Raw genomic sequence first — 16,224 nt, forward strand, 5'->3', positions numbered from 1 at the left:
TGCGCCACCCCAAAACCCAGGAATTTCAACTGTTCACACCAAACAATGAAAAAAAAGTCTATAAATTCACTAGTGCCTAAAAAATGCCTGACATACTTAGGAGGGAGATAAAGGAAGATCATAGTTCAAGACCAGCAAAATAACAACATGGTGCTTGGTATTGGCTTCTGGAATAAGAAAAGAGCATTTGTGGGAATACAAGTAAAACCCAAATTAAGTCTGGTATTTCATTTCACAGCATTAAATCAATGTTAGTATGTCAGATGTATTCATTCATTCATTCAAATTCAGGGTTTCACTGTGTATCCTAGGTTAGCCTCAAACTTGCGATCCTCCTGCCTCCACCTCCAGAGTGCTGGGATTACAGGTGTGTACAAGAACACCCAGCCTGGTGATTGGTTTTGACAGATGTATCCTGGGCAGATAAGACTATTATTGTCTTACAGGGAGCGGGGTGGAGGAGAGGTAGCAAATCTCTGTATTACATTTGCAACTTTTCTGTAAATCTAAAATTATTTCAAAACAAAGTTGTTGTTTTTTTAAAAATGCCCACCCTCTACCCAGAATTCTATTTCTAAGATTTTATCTCAAAGCTTATCAGAAATGCAGGTGGACACTTGCGTACAAGGATGTTGCACCATCTGTGATAATCAGAGACCCACAACGTATCTACATGTCCAAGAGTAGCAGATTGATCAAACAAGTCATGACACACCTCATGTTAATACTATGTGACCAGAAAGACCCACCCCACAAACTACTCCTGTGGAAACATCTGCAAGAAAAGCAAAGGGAGGTGATCAGGATAGAGCACTGTGTTATTTAAGCTCAAGTGATTTGTCAAAACTGTGCCCACAAAGAAGAACAAGAAAGAGAGCATTAGTGTGGTTCAAGTGGTTGAACGCCTGCCTAGTAAGTGCAGGGTCCCAAGTTCAAACCCAATACCACAGAGAGGAGAGGAAGGGAGGAGAAAGGAAGAGGAGAGGAGGGAAGAGAAGGGGAGGGAGGGGAGGAGAGGGGGGAAGAGAGGAGAGGTACACCAATATACTAACAGTAGTTATTAGTAAGTCATTACATTAGAATGAATCCTTTTTCTGAATGTATTTACATATATATACAATATAAATTTTCTATCGTAAATGTATGTTATTATGGTCATAATCAGGAAAAAAGGTATCAAATATCCCCTGCCCATGGCAGTTCCCCAGAGAGTTAAACATGAAATGGCTTATATGACATAGCAGTTCTACTATGAGTTATGGACCCAAAAGAACTGAAAATGTAGTTGGGCACCAGTGGCTTACACCTGTAATTACACCTGTAATCCTAGGCTGAGATCTGAGGATTGTGATTTGAAGCCAGCCCAGGCAGGAAAGTCTATGAGACTCTTATCTCCAATTAGCTCAAGTGGTAGAGGGCTAGCCTTGAGCTGAAGAGCTCAGAGACAGTGCCCAGGCCCGGAGTTCAATCCCCATGACCAATTAAAAAAAAAACCTGTGTGCAGGAGCTGGGCATTGGGGGCTCATGCCTGTAATCCTAGCAACTCAGGAGGCTGAGATCTGAGGATTACAGTTCAAAAATAGCCCAGGCAGGAAAGTCTATGAGACTCATTTCCAATTAACCACCAGAAAACCGGAAGGCACTAGAGCTCCAAGTAGTAGAGCATTAGCCTTGAGCAGAAAAGCTCAGGGACAGCACCCAGGTCCTGAGTTCAAGGGCCATGACCAAAAAGAAAAAAAAAAGTGTGCAGGATATCCATGGTAACCAAAAGTGGAAACAAACAATCAGAAAAGAAAATGTGGCACATCAGAACAGCATGGCCCATCCCTACAATGTAGTCCATTTCACATTGGAATACTATACAACCATAAGAATAAATGGATAAACCTTGAAAATGTTATATTAAGTGAAAAAGGCAAGACACAGATGACACATGCTGTACAATACTTTTCATATAAAATATCCAGAATAGGCACATCCATGGAGGCAGGGTGTAGATTTCTGGTTGCCAGGATATGGGTGGGTAGGAAATTACTGCTAATGAGTTTAGGAATTCTCTTCTAGGGTAACAAAAACGTTCTGGAATAAGATAGTGCTAATAGTTGCATGACTTTGTGAATAAACTACAAACTACAGAACTGCTAAAGGATAGATTTGTAGTTTGTGGATAATGACTCAAAAGAAGGAAGGAATGAAAGAGAAAGTAGAAGGAAGAGGGAAGGAAGGGGGACTCATTGCTTCAAAGGCACCTTTTGCTGCTTATAGTGCCGTTTTTATTTTTAAATAAATAGTTGCTTATGGCATCTGTCGGTGGCTCATGCCTAAAGTCCTAGTTGCTTAGGAGGCTGATATCTGAGGGTTACTGTTCAAAGCCAGCCCAGGAAGAAAAGTCCATGAGACTCTTATCTCCAATTAGCCAACCAAAAGCCTAAGTGAAGCTGTGGTTCAAGTAGAAGAGTACGAGCCTTGAGCACAAAAGCTCAGTGACAGTGCTCAAGCCCTGAATTCAAGGCCATGGATTGGCACAAAAAAGAAAAGGGAAAGGAAAAGTTGTTTACAATTTGTAGGCCAGCTTGGAATGTATAGCTGAGGTCCTATCACATAAAACAATCAAGGAAATGCAAAGCTTGTTTGCCTCTACATTTGCATGATGTTCTAATGCTCAAGACGGTGGAATCCAGCTGCCTCCAAACCCCAGTGTCCACAGGCCGAGCAGATGTCCATCTGTATCTTGGAAGGCTCCCTGGGAAGGTGACTGTGATTAGAAAATCTCCCCATCCATTGTTCCCTCCTTCCCTCCCAGCCCTTCCACCTGCCACCTGTTCATTCAAGTGCGCATGCACCTGTTTCTCAAGCACTAGAGCTGCAGGCCCAAGGCTTCATGAATTGAAACTAATCCTTAAAAGTTATTATTATGGGGGCTGGGGATATAGCCTAGTGGCAAGAGTGCCTGCCTCGGATACACGAGGCCCTAGGTTCGATTCCCCAGCACCACATATACAGAAAACGGCCAGAAGCGGCGCTGTGACTCAAGTGGCAGAGTGCTAGCCTTGAGCGGGAAGAAGCCAGGGACAGTGCTCAGGCCCTGAGTTCAAGGCCCAGGACTGGCCAAAAAAAAAAAAAAGTTATTATTATTTTTTGTCAGTCATGGGGCTTGAACTCTGGGCCTGGCTGCTGTCCCTGAGCTTTTCAGCTCAAGGCTAGTGCTCTACCACTTGAGCCACAAGTGCCAGTTCTGGTTTTTTTGGTGGTTAATTGGAGATGAGAGTCTCATGGGCTTTTTCTGCTTGGGTTGGCTTTGAACCATGATCCTCAGATCTCAGCCTCCTTAGTAGCTAGGGTTACAGGCATGAGCCGCCCGCACCCAGCTTAAAAGTTATGCTCAGACCCTGAGTTCAAGCCCCAGGACTGGCAAAAGAAAAAAATTGACATTCTATAAGAAAAACAAGTCTTAGGGCTCTGAAATATAACCCCACCTGCTTTGTGTTTGCAGTACTGGGTTTTGTTTGTTTGTTTGTTTTGGCCAGTCCTGGGCCTTGGACTCAGGGACTGAACACTATCCCTGGCTTCTTCCCGCTCAAGGCTAGCACTCTGCCACCTGAGCCACAACGCTCCTTCTGGCCGTTTTCCGTATACGTGGTGCTGGGGAATCGAACCTAGGGCTTCATGTATGGGAGGCAAGCTCTCTTGCCACTAGGCCATATCCCCAGCCCCGCAGTACTGGGTTTTGAACTCAGGGCCTCATGCTTGCCAAGCAAGACACTCTACCACTTGAGCAAAACTCCAGCCTTTGCAGAACCAGGAGTTCTTCCTGGTCAGATGCTATTGTGACAGAAACTCGGAGCAGAAAGAACTGACAAAGCCAGCATTAGGCCTGTCCACAAGCTCTTCTTTCCAGTGGCCCTATGGGAACCGGGGCCCATCGCCCATGTCCTCAAGTGTTCTATGTGGCCCTTAAGGTCTCTGATTAGCTTCCTGAGAATATGTTTTCTGCAGGATTTGGCCAAGAGTAAAGTGAAAAAAAAAAAAAAAAAGATGAGTCAGTTTTGGAAAACTAAAAGTAGGAAGAAGCAAATGGGACTTTAAAAACTGCCCTGAAGGACTGGGAATGTGGCTTGGTGGTAGAGTGCTGGCCTAGCATGCATGAAGCCCTCTTGGGTTCCATTCCTCAGCACCACATAAACAGAAAAGGTTGGAAGTGGTGCTGTAGCTCAAGTAGTAGAGTGTTAGTCTTGAGCAAAAGAAGCTCAGGAACAGTGCCCTGAGTTCAAGCCCCAGGACTGGCAAAACAAACAAACAACAACAAAAAGTTGGTCTGAGAGCCAGAAGCCAGTGGCTTATGGCTGAAATCCCAGATACTGAGGAGGCTGAGATTTGAGGATCACAGTTCGAAGCCAGCCCAGGCAGGAAAGTCTATGAGACTCTTATCTCCAATAAACTAGTCAAAAAAAAACCCAAAAAACAAAAAACACCAGAAGTGGTACTGTGGCTCCAGCGGTAGAGCACTTGCTTTGAGCAAAAGAAGCTCAGAGACAAAGCCCAAACCCATAGTTCAAGCCCCAGGACACATAAAAGAAAAAATAAAAAGCAAAAACTGGCCTGGGGTTCTCTGAGTGACTATGAATGCAGAAGATGTGCCCAGGACCCGCTGGGTGAGCTGCGGGAGGAAGCCGGAGGCCCTGGGGTAGGGCAGGTCTTTGAGCAAAGATACTACCTCCTGCTCAGGGCTACCTGGGCCGGGCCAGGCAGGCCATTGAAACCTAACCTGATGTAGGAATGGAAGGAATGGGATAGATGTGGGAGGAGGCAGTGCCCAGCTCTGCACCTGCGTCTGACCAGGAAGGGCTGCCTGACACGAGCGTGGCTCTTCCTGCATGGCAGTCAGAGGCTCTGCCTGCACAGTAGCTTGCATCCCTGTGGACTCGACCTCCCTTTCTGAGGGGGACTCAGCTCCATGTGGTTCTGGCAGTGATGTTCACAGAGCGTCCCAATCTGTAGGTCATTCAAGGAGAGTGGTGCTACCTGTGTTGAGTCGCAGCCTTCCTGTTCCTGTTCCTGTCCCAGGCCCTTCTTTCTTGACCTTTCTAAACTGTTGGGATGCAACCCTCTTTCCAGTCTCTGAATTAGCAGTCTTTTTTGTCTTAAGTTAGCTAAACCCAACCTGCCCACAGCATGCCAAACATGAGGCCACACACTCATAGTTTCCATTGCTTCCAGAGTGTCTTCACATGTGGCACACCACGTACAGTTATCTAATTCTCATTCCACACATGTGGACACGGAGGCGCCGAGATTAGTACCATGCCTGTAGAGCCACAGTAAAAACACCTGGATTCAGCCAGAGTGGTGGCTCACACCTACAAACCTAGCTACTCAGAAGGCTGAGATCCGAGGATCACAGTTCCAGGCCAGCCTGGGCAGGAAAGTCTGTGAGACTCTCCAGCTAGCCACCAAAAAGCTAGATGTGAAGATGGGGCTCAAGTGGTAGAGTGTTCTTTGAGCAAAGCTTAGGGACAGCACCCAGGCACTGAATTCAAGCCTCAGGACTGGCACAAAAGAGGAAGAAAAAGAAAGAAAAAAAGAATTGGATTCAGGTCCAGTTTGATCTGATTTCTAAGCTTAGTCACTCTCCTTTTCTCTCTTTCCTTTTTTCTTCTTTCTTTTTTCCTTCCTTCCTTTCTCTCTTTCCCTCCCTTTCTTCCTTTCTTTCTCTTCTTCCCTTCTTCTCTCCTTCCCTCTCTCCCTTCTTTCCTTCCTCTCCTCTCCTTTCTCGCCCTTGTGGACTTAGATGTCAAGGACAGAGAAGTGAACAACCACACTCCTCACTGATCCTGCCTCTCCCTCTCTGCTGGTCCAGGCCCAGCTCCCGCTCAGTTCTCCACACGGGCACCGGGGAAGCACCGTCCCTCGCCACCATTAATGTCCACACGGGGCCTGCCTTTGCCTGACATGCTCTCCAGATACTTGGCAGGGTCGAGCTTTTGTGTTCCTTCATTCCCTCAGGACGGAAACCTAATGGGAAACCATTTTTCAAGGTGGCTGCAGCGGTACCCTTGATGGTGATACAATAAGGCCCATAGGTGGTCAGCTCTCGGCAGGACTAGGATGAGGAATTGGCAAGGAAGAGAAAAATCCAGTCCCTACTTCCAGGAAGTTAAGATTTTATCCATTCCACAAACACATCAGAGCACTGATTTCCTGGCCAGGTCACAGGGACAGAAAGAGAACAATGGTCACACCCTTTCTTGGTGAGGGGCATGGCGAAGGCTGTGACCTGGTGTCACAGCCCGGGTAGGGGAGGCCGGGAGCTCGGGCAGTCTGAAGCACAGGCTGGAGGGTGGTACCGACGGCACCCGACAACATCTCGGAGCAGGAATCACTGAAGAACCCACACGTGCGCAGGCGCCATTGCTCACTCAACTTGGCCCTGCCATTGTGCAGCAAGGGTGGCTAGATTTTTCATCACCATTCAAGGAGAAGTTTGAGGTGAGCAGACCTGAAATGGAGGTGTTATAGCATTCAGAAAATTAACAACTCAGGACGGGAAGGAGGATGTGTAGGAGTAGTCATCCTGGGTCTGTGGTGACTGGAGCAGAAGACATGGCAGCTAGTCAAGTGGCACACGGCCATCCCTCCCTTTCCCAGATGTCTGCCCCGGAGAAAGGAATGGGAATGCTAATCCAAACAGACAAGTGCAGAAGGCGCCGTCCGGCAGGTAGATTCACAGGTGAGTGGCTTCCTGCCCTGGTGGATGGGGTCATTTAGTAAAAGGTCCTCCCAGGGCGGCCCTGTCACCCAGACAGACGCAGGGTTCCAGACTAGTCTGCTCTCGAGGGGCGGCCATTGAGATAGGTCAAGGCCTCCTGGGCCAGCCAGTTCCTCAGGGAGACCCCTAGAAAGATTTTGGAACTCCACTTAGTATATCGTCACTCCAGCTGTGCTAGCAAGTAGGAATCCACATTGGAAGTAGGATGATGGTTTTCCGGCCCTCCCCTCACCCCCCGCCCCCCACCCCCCGCCAATGGAGTGGGGTACCATCTGATCTAAAGGGGAGGGAGATAAGGGCCAGCTTACTGTCTTCTGAGGGCTCCTGCTGGGCCGCTGCTGGCCCCGGCTCACCCTGTCATGTCTGCCTTGATCTGCACAGATCCTGCAGCCAGGGCTCCAGTGTGTCCATCTCCCTGGGGTCCAGGATAGTCGTGGAAAGGTGGGAAAGTCACTGCTGCTCTGACCTGGAATTAAGTGTAGCACACAACACGCGCTGTTAACTCTGCCATCACCCCACCTTGTGGCCCCCACAGACGCCAGACCACCCACAGCTGGCTTTGGCAGCACTAGGGACACTAGGGTGGTGGGCATGGTCCTGCAGAAGATGTGTACCTGCGTCCCAGAGTGAAGAAGAAAAGGGAAGGTGAGGGAAGGGTGTGCTAGAGAGAGGGAACAGTCTGCACAAAGATGCAGTGAGAGAATGGAGTGTGGTGGGAAGCTGGGTTTTGTGAAGACAATAGAATGGAGAACCCTAGCCACTCCGTCCCCCATCCCCAGACCAAACTGGGGGTCCCTCTCATCTCTCCACTGCAGCCCCTGCACAGAAGACAGGGAAGTTCCCCAAATGTGGCACTTCCCTCTGGGGAATCTGCTGTCTCCCTTCTCCTATCCTAGACCCCCAGGTACAAAGAGCCCCAGCCCCCCATAGCGCCTCCCTTCCTGTTCCTCCGGGCCTCTCAGCTCTCATCTTTGCTCTGGATAAGCTTGCCTGCCTGCCTGCCTGCCTGCCTTCCTTCCTTCCTTCCTTCCTTCCTTCCTTTCTTCCCTCCCTCCCTCCCTCCTTCTTTCCTTCCTTCCTTCCCTCCTTCCCTTCCTTCCTTCCTTCCTTCTTTCCTTCTTTCCTTCCCTCCCTCCCTCCCTCCGTTCTTTCTCTTTCTTTCTTCTTTCTCTCCTTTGCCAGTCCTGGAGCTTGAACTGTGGTCCTGTGCACTGTCCCCAAGCTCCTTTTGCACAAGGCTAGCACTCTACCACTTGAGCCACAGAGCCACTTCCAGCTTTTTCTGTGATTAACTGGAGATAAAAGTCTCACACACTTTCCTGCTGGGCTGGCTTCAAACTGTGATCCTCTGATCTCAGCCTTCTGAGTAGCTAGGTTTATGGGCACGAGCCACCAATGTCCAGCTAAGCTTTTCTTCTGATGTAAACACACACACACACACACACACACACACACACACACACACACACTATTTAAAACTTTTCAAAGCTCCCACTATCCTTGGGCTAAGCTCCCTGAGGTGGCCTCTATTGCTTTCCACCTAAAGGGCCCACATCAGGCTTCCGCACACAGTGGGATCCAGAGATAGCTCTTCCATGGGGATGGTTTCTGCTCAATTGAGCTGGAGTGCACCCATGATGCTGTGGGCCCCCAGGAAGTGTGGACTTCCTTGTAAGGTCCTAAACGACGGGCCCTGAGGAATTCTGGAAGCAGAGGCTGCAGATCCTGCTCAGCAGTGATTTTTTTTTTGCTCTTTATGGCCTAAGCCACATAAGCATAAATATTACACTGGAAACACAAGTTTCACAAGACAATTCAACTCTCCTTTTTTTCTGTGCAGTATACTTTTCTAAGTGTGTGTGTGTGTGTGTGTGTGTGTGTGTGTGTGTGTGTACGTGTGCATGCATGCATGGTACTGGGGCTTAAACTTGGAGCCTAGGTGCTGCCCCTGTGTTCTTTTTGCTCAAGGCTAGCACTCTACCACTTGAGCCACAGCGCCACTTCTGGCATTTTGTAGTTAATTGGAGATATAAGTCTCGCGGACTTTTTCTGTTCAGGCTGGCTTTGAACTGTGATCCTCAGATCTCAGCCTCCTGAGTAGCTAGAATTATAGGCACGAGCTACCAGCACCCAGCCTAAGTGTACCTTTTAACCATTAAAAAAATTACCTCAGTAAGAGCGGGCACAGAAATAGAGACCAAGAGTGAACAAATGCAGTAGTGGTGCTCACTGGATGCCATGTGGAAGATGAACTACACGACCTAAGGGTGGGAATGGAAGGGAAGAACTGGGAGACAGAAGAAAGAATAACATTGTCCAAAAGGAAATGTACTCTTTACCTGACATATGTAACTAGAACCCCTCTGTACATCTCCTTTATAATACCAATAAAAATAAATTTACAAAAAAATTATTTCAGGAGTTACAAAGGGATCAAGACTTATAGTTTGAAAAATGCTATGGAAGCCAGCTTGTCAAATCCCAGGCCTTCCACGTCCCCAGCTTGATGACCTGGTTGGGCACCACGTTCCCTTTTTTTTTTTTTTTTTTTTTGCCAGTCCTGGGCCTTGGACTCAGGGCCTAAGCACTGTCCCTGGCTTCTTTTGCTCAAGGCTAGCACTCTACCACTTGAACCACAGCGCCACTTCTGGCTTTTTCTATATATGTGGTGCTGAGGAATTGAACCCAGGGCCTCAAATATGTTAGGCAAGCACTCTACCACTAGGCCACATTCCCAGCCCCTCTGTGGTATTTAGAGCAGTCAAAAATCATAGAGACAAGAAAGGAGATCTGTGCTTGTAGGAGCTTGGAGAAGGAGAATAGGAAGTTAGTGGGAATAGTCTCTGTGGAAAGATGAAAGTTCTAGAAATGGATGATGGTGATGGTTCCATGATACTGTGAATGTACTTAATGCCACTCAAACATGGATAAAATGATGACTTTTATGTGTATTTTACCAGAGTTAGAAAACATCAAAAGCAAATAAAACAAATCAAGGGCTGGAGTTGAGTACTTTCCTGGCATACGTGGAGTCCCGAGCTCCATCCTAAGCACTGCAAAACCCAAGCTGAAGCTGAAACACCCGCCACAGAGAAGAGGCTGGCTGCCATGCCATATGGCCTCTCCCACCTCAGGGCCACACCACATGGGGAGCCTGGGGAACTGTTGGGGTGACTGAAGGGCCTGTAGGCCGATCACACGTGTCCCAGAACTCTCTTTGCTCAGGACAGCTCTATTTCTGTCTGTTTTCAATGTGGGGGGGTGTTCAGAAGAATATTGGAGGGGGGGGGGCGGGTAAGAAGGAAGCTGTAGAGACTCAGAGCTATGTTTGTCTGACCCAAGGTCTTCCTGGTCTGCAATGAATCCCAGGGACAGATCTAGCCACAAAGGGGGAGCAGGCAGGTCCTTTTTGCTCAGCAGAATGGCAGCCTGGGCTCCACAGAACGTGGCTCCTCTCTCACTCAGCCCTTCTGCCTCCCCAGGCTGGGGTAGTCAGTTATCAGATTGCTGGCTCCATTCATGCTCCTGGAAGGCAGGGTGCTCAGCTGAGTCACCTCTGGGCTTGCCCAGGGTGGGGTAGGGAGCAGCACCTGTTTTGAACATTGAAAATCTTGGTTGTCAGTCCTGGTTCACCATTTACAACATCCCAGCATGTTTTCCCTTCTGTAAAATGGGATGACCCCAACGCCACCCATTTCCCAGGAGAAATGAGTCACCGACCCACGGAGAATACCAGCATAGTGGTGGGCACAGAGAGCATGGGGAACTTCAGTGCTTAGGCCTGGGGCTCAGGAATGGGGGGCTGCACGCCTCCACTGTGCCCAAGAGAATCCCAGGCTGAGCTCATGCCCTCAGACCTGCCCGACTGGCTCAGCCTGTCCTTGTGCTCTATTGGGGCTCATTGGGGTACCAGGTTACAGCTACCCTCAGAGCAAACAGCCTGAGAGCAATGAAAATGCTTCAGAGCCACATCACAGTTTCAGAAGCTGGCGCTGCTGCCCCCGGGGGCCTCCGCCGGGCCCTGCTCGGGTGGCATCACCACTCTGGCATTGCCACACCTCCATCTCCACCTGTGACAGGCCCAGGCCTCCACGCTAGCTGTGACTTCTTGACAGCAAAGCCCCAACCTACTCATCTCACCTCCCCCGGACCAGAGTTCAGTAAGTTCATGGTGAATCAGTGACAACGACGTGTGACCATGACAAACCAGAAGCTGGGCAGCTCAGAGCCCATCTCCAGGTGTGGCACAGTTCTAAGTGCCTTGATTTACTTCTGAAACCTCACAAAAAAAATCCCATCAGGTGTGCACTATCACCACAAACCTCGTCTTTAATAAAGGGTCGGAGGCATAGACAGCTTCAGTACTAAAGTAGGTAAACCTAAGGTCAGCCAAGAGACAGAAGCAGGACTTGAACTTCTGCACCTAGGTTTACTCTTTTAACCACTCTAAGGGGCATCCATGGCATCCACCGGCATCTTGGAAGGGGGTTTTAGAAGTTCTTCATGGAGGAGGTGAGGGACCTGGCTATGGCGTCTGTCACCCCACTGATCACCAGGATAGAAGCAGCCAGTCCAGCTGCTTAGGTGGGTAGCCTTCCTCCATCACCGTGACATGTGTGTTCCTCCCAAAGACAGTGCTCAGTTAAAGAGGAAACCCATCCCGGAGACAGAATCATTCACTGGCCAAGAGCATATACATAGCTGTGCTCCCATTCTAGAATGCCCAAACGCGCTCTCCAGCCTTGGCCCTCTGGCCACATTCCCAAGCAGGCTCTCCGGGCCCCTTCGAAGCCTGCCTTGCCTCTGAGGCAATCCCGGGTCTGTGCAGATGCCTGGCATTTCACAGGGCATTGTCCTCAGCCACAGCCTGACCTGGCCTGCCGGCCACACAGAACTGAGCCCTCCCTCTTATTTCATGGTTCTTCACTGTCTGATCACCTCTCTTCTCCAGGATGCTGGTCCCCTAGCTTACCACCGCCCCTCTGTCCTTGGTCATCAGTGTCCTGGAGCCTCCGTCCTCCCCTCGTGGTCCCCTGGGCTCAAGGAGCAAGAAGTGAGGCGGGCTGGGGCCCCTCCTCTCCTGGTGGTCAGTCCTCGCTGGTGTGCAGTGACTAGCTGAGCAGCCTGAGCCCTCCCTCCAGCCCCACGCAGAGCCTGGAGAGAACCTGCCACTTCTGCTGCTTGGATTCCCATTCTAGCTACTTGGATGACTAAATTTTAGTGAGCCCAAATATAAGCTGCTACATTTTCCCTTATAAAAATTCTTCCACCTCCCTCTAACAAGACTGTCCTGAATCCTGCATTTGTCACCTCAGAGCCATTTACTGTCTCTCCCAGAGATGACTCTAAAACCCCAGAGGCCTCCCAACAACAGGATATTTACTTTGTTTTGTTTTTTGGCCAGTCCTGGGGCTTGAACTCAGAGCCTGAGCACTATCCCTGAGCTTCTTTTTGCTCAAAGCTAGCACTCTGCCACCTGAGCCACAGCACCACTTCTGGCTTTTTCCATATATGTAGTGCTGAAGAATCAAACCCAGGGCTTCATGTATACGAGGCGAGCACTTTACCACTAGGCCATATTCCCAGCTCCAGGATATTTACTTTAATGCTAAATAAATGGAAAGTTTTGGTTTCTTGTCTGTGTTTTAATCTGGTAATAAATGGATTGCTTTCTGGTTAGCCGGCTTCTCCTCAGAAGTGCTGGTCTGGGGGCTGGTACGTGGATGGCAGCCGTTGGGGAATGGGCCGGGAGGTCTTTACACTGAGAGGTTGTTGAAGGGGAGCCATCAACATCTCTTCTGCTAAGGGCTTCATTTCATGCAATGATCTTGGTTCCACTTTCCCCACAGTTTAAGGACTATCCTCAAAGGAGGTAGAATTGGCAGCTAAATGGGAATTGAGCACTTTTTTTTGGTAAGATCCAGGACTGGGACTTGAACTTGGTTCCTGCCACTTTCAGGAACTGGCTAGCGCCCTACCAGCGGAGCCATACTTCCAGCCCCAAGCGAACTGGGCACCTTGACTCCCTTTCTGACATGGGCTCTCTTGTCTGCCCCTCCAAGTGCAGAGCTGTTGCCTTCTTTGTTTGCTTGGTTCAAACAGACCAAAAAGGAAGCAACCAGTGTCCGCGCTGCTCAGGATTTCTTTATGGCCACAGATAAAGCTGGCCTTGGATCCTTCTTTGCCTCTTCACTTTACCCATGTGGTTCCACCACGAAAGCCTCATGAGCGATGTGGAGATTCAGGAGATCATTGGAAATCCAAGCTCCTCATCTATCCATGGCGTTACTGCCCTGCCCTCCCCATTTCCTCCTGTTAAAATCATTAGTGATTTCATCAGCAGAATCTAATTCCCACCCTTAGAATACTTCAGCTTGGGAAGTTTCTATCTATGTCTCATGTGACTGTTTTCCTGAGATTCCCCATGTGGATCAAGTCCTGCTTCATTTCTGGTCCCGGGGACAGGCACTCTGAATGTAACAGTAGCTTTGTAAATACTCTGCATTTTTCAAAGACTTTCTTTTGTAGTACTGCGGATTGACTTCAGAGCCTCACATTTGCTAGGCTTTACTACATAAACCACGTCCCTAGTCTTTTGTCTTTCGGATAAGGTTGATATTCCCCTATCTCCTTGCTGAGATGATAATGATGCACTACCATGCCCAGCTCAAAGGCTTTTGATATTATTTCAGATTATTGTTGTTATTCTCTCTCCCTCAGGAGAAACTGTTTCATTGTTTTGTAATCGAATGGCATTTCCAAATATCAGCACAGGTGGTGTAACGTGTCGTGCACGCGTGACACACTGTGAGACAGGAGCTCCTGGTGAGGTGGCAGATCTATGGCCTTGCACTTCATGCCGTCTCAGATGGTGTGGAGCAAGCCACCCGTGTCTCAGAAGTACTTGGCTTCTCCTTGAAGTCTCCTTCCTAACTGGAGTGCCCCTTGCTGTCACCCAGGGTGACTCATAGAAGCAAGTGGCTAGGGAGCCAGCATAGGCTATGGCATATGCCTGACTCTGCCTGGAGGGCTGGGCTGCCCTCAGTTGGGCAAAACCATGAGGGCTCCCTGAACTGTGCCTATGACTAAATGCTGAGTGCCCTACCCTCTTCCACCTGGACCGCTCCACCTCAGGGTCCTCTCTCCACTCCTGTCTCCAGGGACTGGTAGACAAAGGAGGCCAGCAGTCATGCCTTGGGCTGAGACAGACAGGCTGGGGGCCACACCCAGAGACCACAGCGTGCCTTGTCGCGGGCCCCCTGGAGTTAGGTGAGCTTGGAGAGCGGCCAGGCAGCATTTCAATGATCCTAATCACTTAAACTGCCATGAACTGGGTTTTCCAAAAAGTCTACATAATTTCAGCTGCCAGAATGGGAAATCTTCCTAAGGTATAAGCCTAGAGTTCTATAATGCCTTTAAAAAAAAAATCTCCTTTTCCAATCTAAGTGGTATTCTATACAAACAGCCTATGGACTGGCTGTAATGTGATCGTTTCTATTTTATTGCTTTTTTCTCTATCCTACCCTACAGTGTCACCATAGGTCTGTCTATAAGGACCTGCCACTGCCTCCCAACAGTTTCTTCTCAGAGGGTTGAAAGGTCATATGGAGACCTGCTAGAAGACCAAACTGAGGCCCCAGAGGAAGAAAGCACCCAGTTTAGACACAGAGAGGTTTTGACCTAGTTAAGGGTCCCATTTGCAATGACTTCATGTTCAAGGCTACAGTCTAAATCCAAAGGGAGACAGGACTCCAAGACTCACTTGAACCTCAAGTGCTAATTATCACCCATCCTCTGGCAACTAAGACAGTTCTGTTTTCACAACTCTGCCATTAAGAGGCTATTTTGCTGTTTCTTTCTCCCTTTCTTTCTTTCTTCCTTCCTTTTCTCCTCCTCCTCCTCCTCCTCCTCCTCCTCCTCCTCCTCCTCCTCCTCCTCCTCCTCCTCCTCCTCCTCCTCCCTCCCTCCCTCTCTCTTTCCTCTCTATTTTCCTTCCTTTCTTAAGCAGGGTCTATGTTGCCCAGCCTGGCCTTGAACTCCTGGGCTTAAGCAGCTGTCCTCCCCCGTCCTGATTTGCTGGGACACAGGCATGCGCCACCACACCTGCCTTGGTCAGTTTCTATTTGTCATCCATGGTCCTGCCAGGTAAGCACCCCTGGGAGTCTGTGCTGGATCTGGGAAGTCCCCCATGGGGGCTGGGAGTGCAACTTGTGGCCCTGCAGCATTTTTCACTCCAAAGCTTGACTGTCTTTGGGCTCCTGTACCCATGTCTGTGACCAGCACCCTTCTATGGCACGAGCAGCTAAGGCTCTTGAGGGGAGATAAAAGCCCCACCAGGTGCCACCCGGAGCTCGGCATCTGCTGGCGCTGTGTCCGGGCAGTGTTGTGACAGGTGGAAAAGCGGCTTTGCAGGGCCAGCGCTGCCCCGTGGAGGCATGGAGCCATTCCACACCAGGTCACGAGTGGCTGTCAGAGATGGGGTATGACCTCACGCTGAATTTTTCACCCTGTGGGTTGTGAACCATTAATGGCTGGTTAAATCAGTGTAGTGGGTCACAGCCAACATGTTTTCCTTAAAAAGTAAATAAATAAAAAGTAGGCAGTGGGAACATGGGAGGCAAGAGTGCTTGCCTCATATACATGAAGCCCTGGGTTTGATTCCTCAGCACCACATATATAGAAAGGGCCAGAAGTGGTGCTGTGGCTCAAGTGGCAGGGCACTGGCCTTGAGCAAAAGCAGCTAGCAGCCTTGAGCAAAAAGAAGCCAGGGACAGTGCTAGGCCATGAGTTCAAGCCCCAGGACTGGCAAAAAAAAAAAAAAAAACCCAAACCAAAACAAACAAAAAGTAGCTGGGTACCAGTGGCTCATGCCTGTCATCCTAGCTACTCAGGAGGCTGAGATCTGAGGATCGTGGTTCTAAGCCATCCCAGGCAGAAAAGTCCATGAGACTCATCTCCTATTAATCACCAGAAAACCAGAAATAGTGCTGTGGATCAAGTGGTATAGCACTAGCCTTGAGCTGAAGAGCTCAGCGATAGCGCCCAGGCCCAGAGTTCAAGGCCCACGACCAAAAGAAAAGAAAGTAAAACTGAAAATACTCAAGTGTCTGTCATGCAGGGAAAGCACGTGTTTTTGCAAACCTTCAGCTTCTGTGGAGTATATGTTCATGCAGGTGTGATTGTCATGGTTGGAACGAACCTGGGCTGTGTTTCTCATTGTGAACAGTGATCAGAGAAATCCAAACTACAGTGATCAATCACATCCTCCTGAGACTCACCCTTCCATCTCACCCCCGAGGAAGAAGCCAAATGAATTATCTTCACGGTCCTAAAACTGACCAGGAAAGCCAAAGGAGGTCAGGAAACCTTATGGGGATGGGTTTTGATGAATGAGGAGTAAGGAGGGAACCTGCAGGGCAAAAATGGCACAGGCAATGTTCCAGAGGCACAAAGAATGA

At 49.1% G+C, this 16,224-nt stretch overlaps 1 long non-coding RNA gene across 1 annotated transcript; it reads right to left on the reverse strand.

Annotated features, from left to right (window-relative positions):
- Nucleotides 1-6,062: 6,062 nt before the first annotated feature.
- Nucleotides 6,063-9,249, reverse strand: LOC125356300. The gene is made up of 3 exons (XR_007211858.1): nt 8,935-9,249; nt 7,075-7,232; nt 6,063-6,496 (listed from the first exon to the last, which is right to left on the reverse strand). It is a non-coding gene; the product is annotated as an uncharacterized LOC125356300 (long non-coding RNA).
- Nucleotides 9,250-16,224: the final 6,975 nt, after the last annotated feature.

The sequence above is a fragment of the Perognathus longimembris genome, chromosome 8 (assembly GCF_023159225.1).
Source record: "Perognathus longimembris pacificus isolate PPM17 chromosome 8, ASM2315922v1, whole genome shotgun sequence".
In the NCBI taxonomy this organism is placed as follows: Eukaryota; Metazoa; Chordata; class Mammalia; order Rodentia; family Heteromyidae; genus Perognathus; species Perognathus longimembris.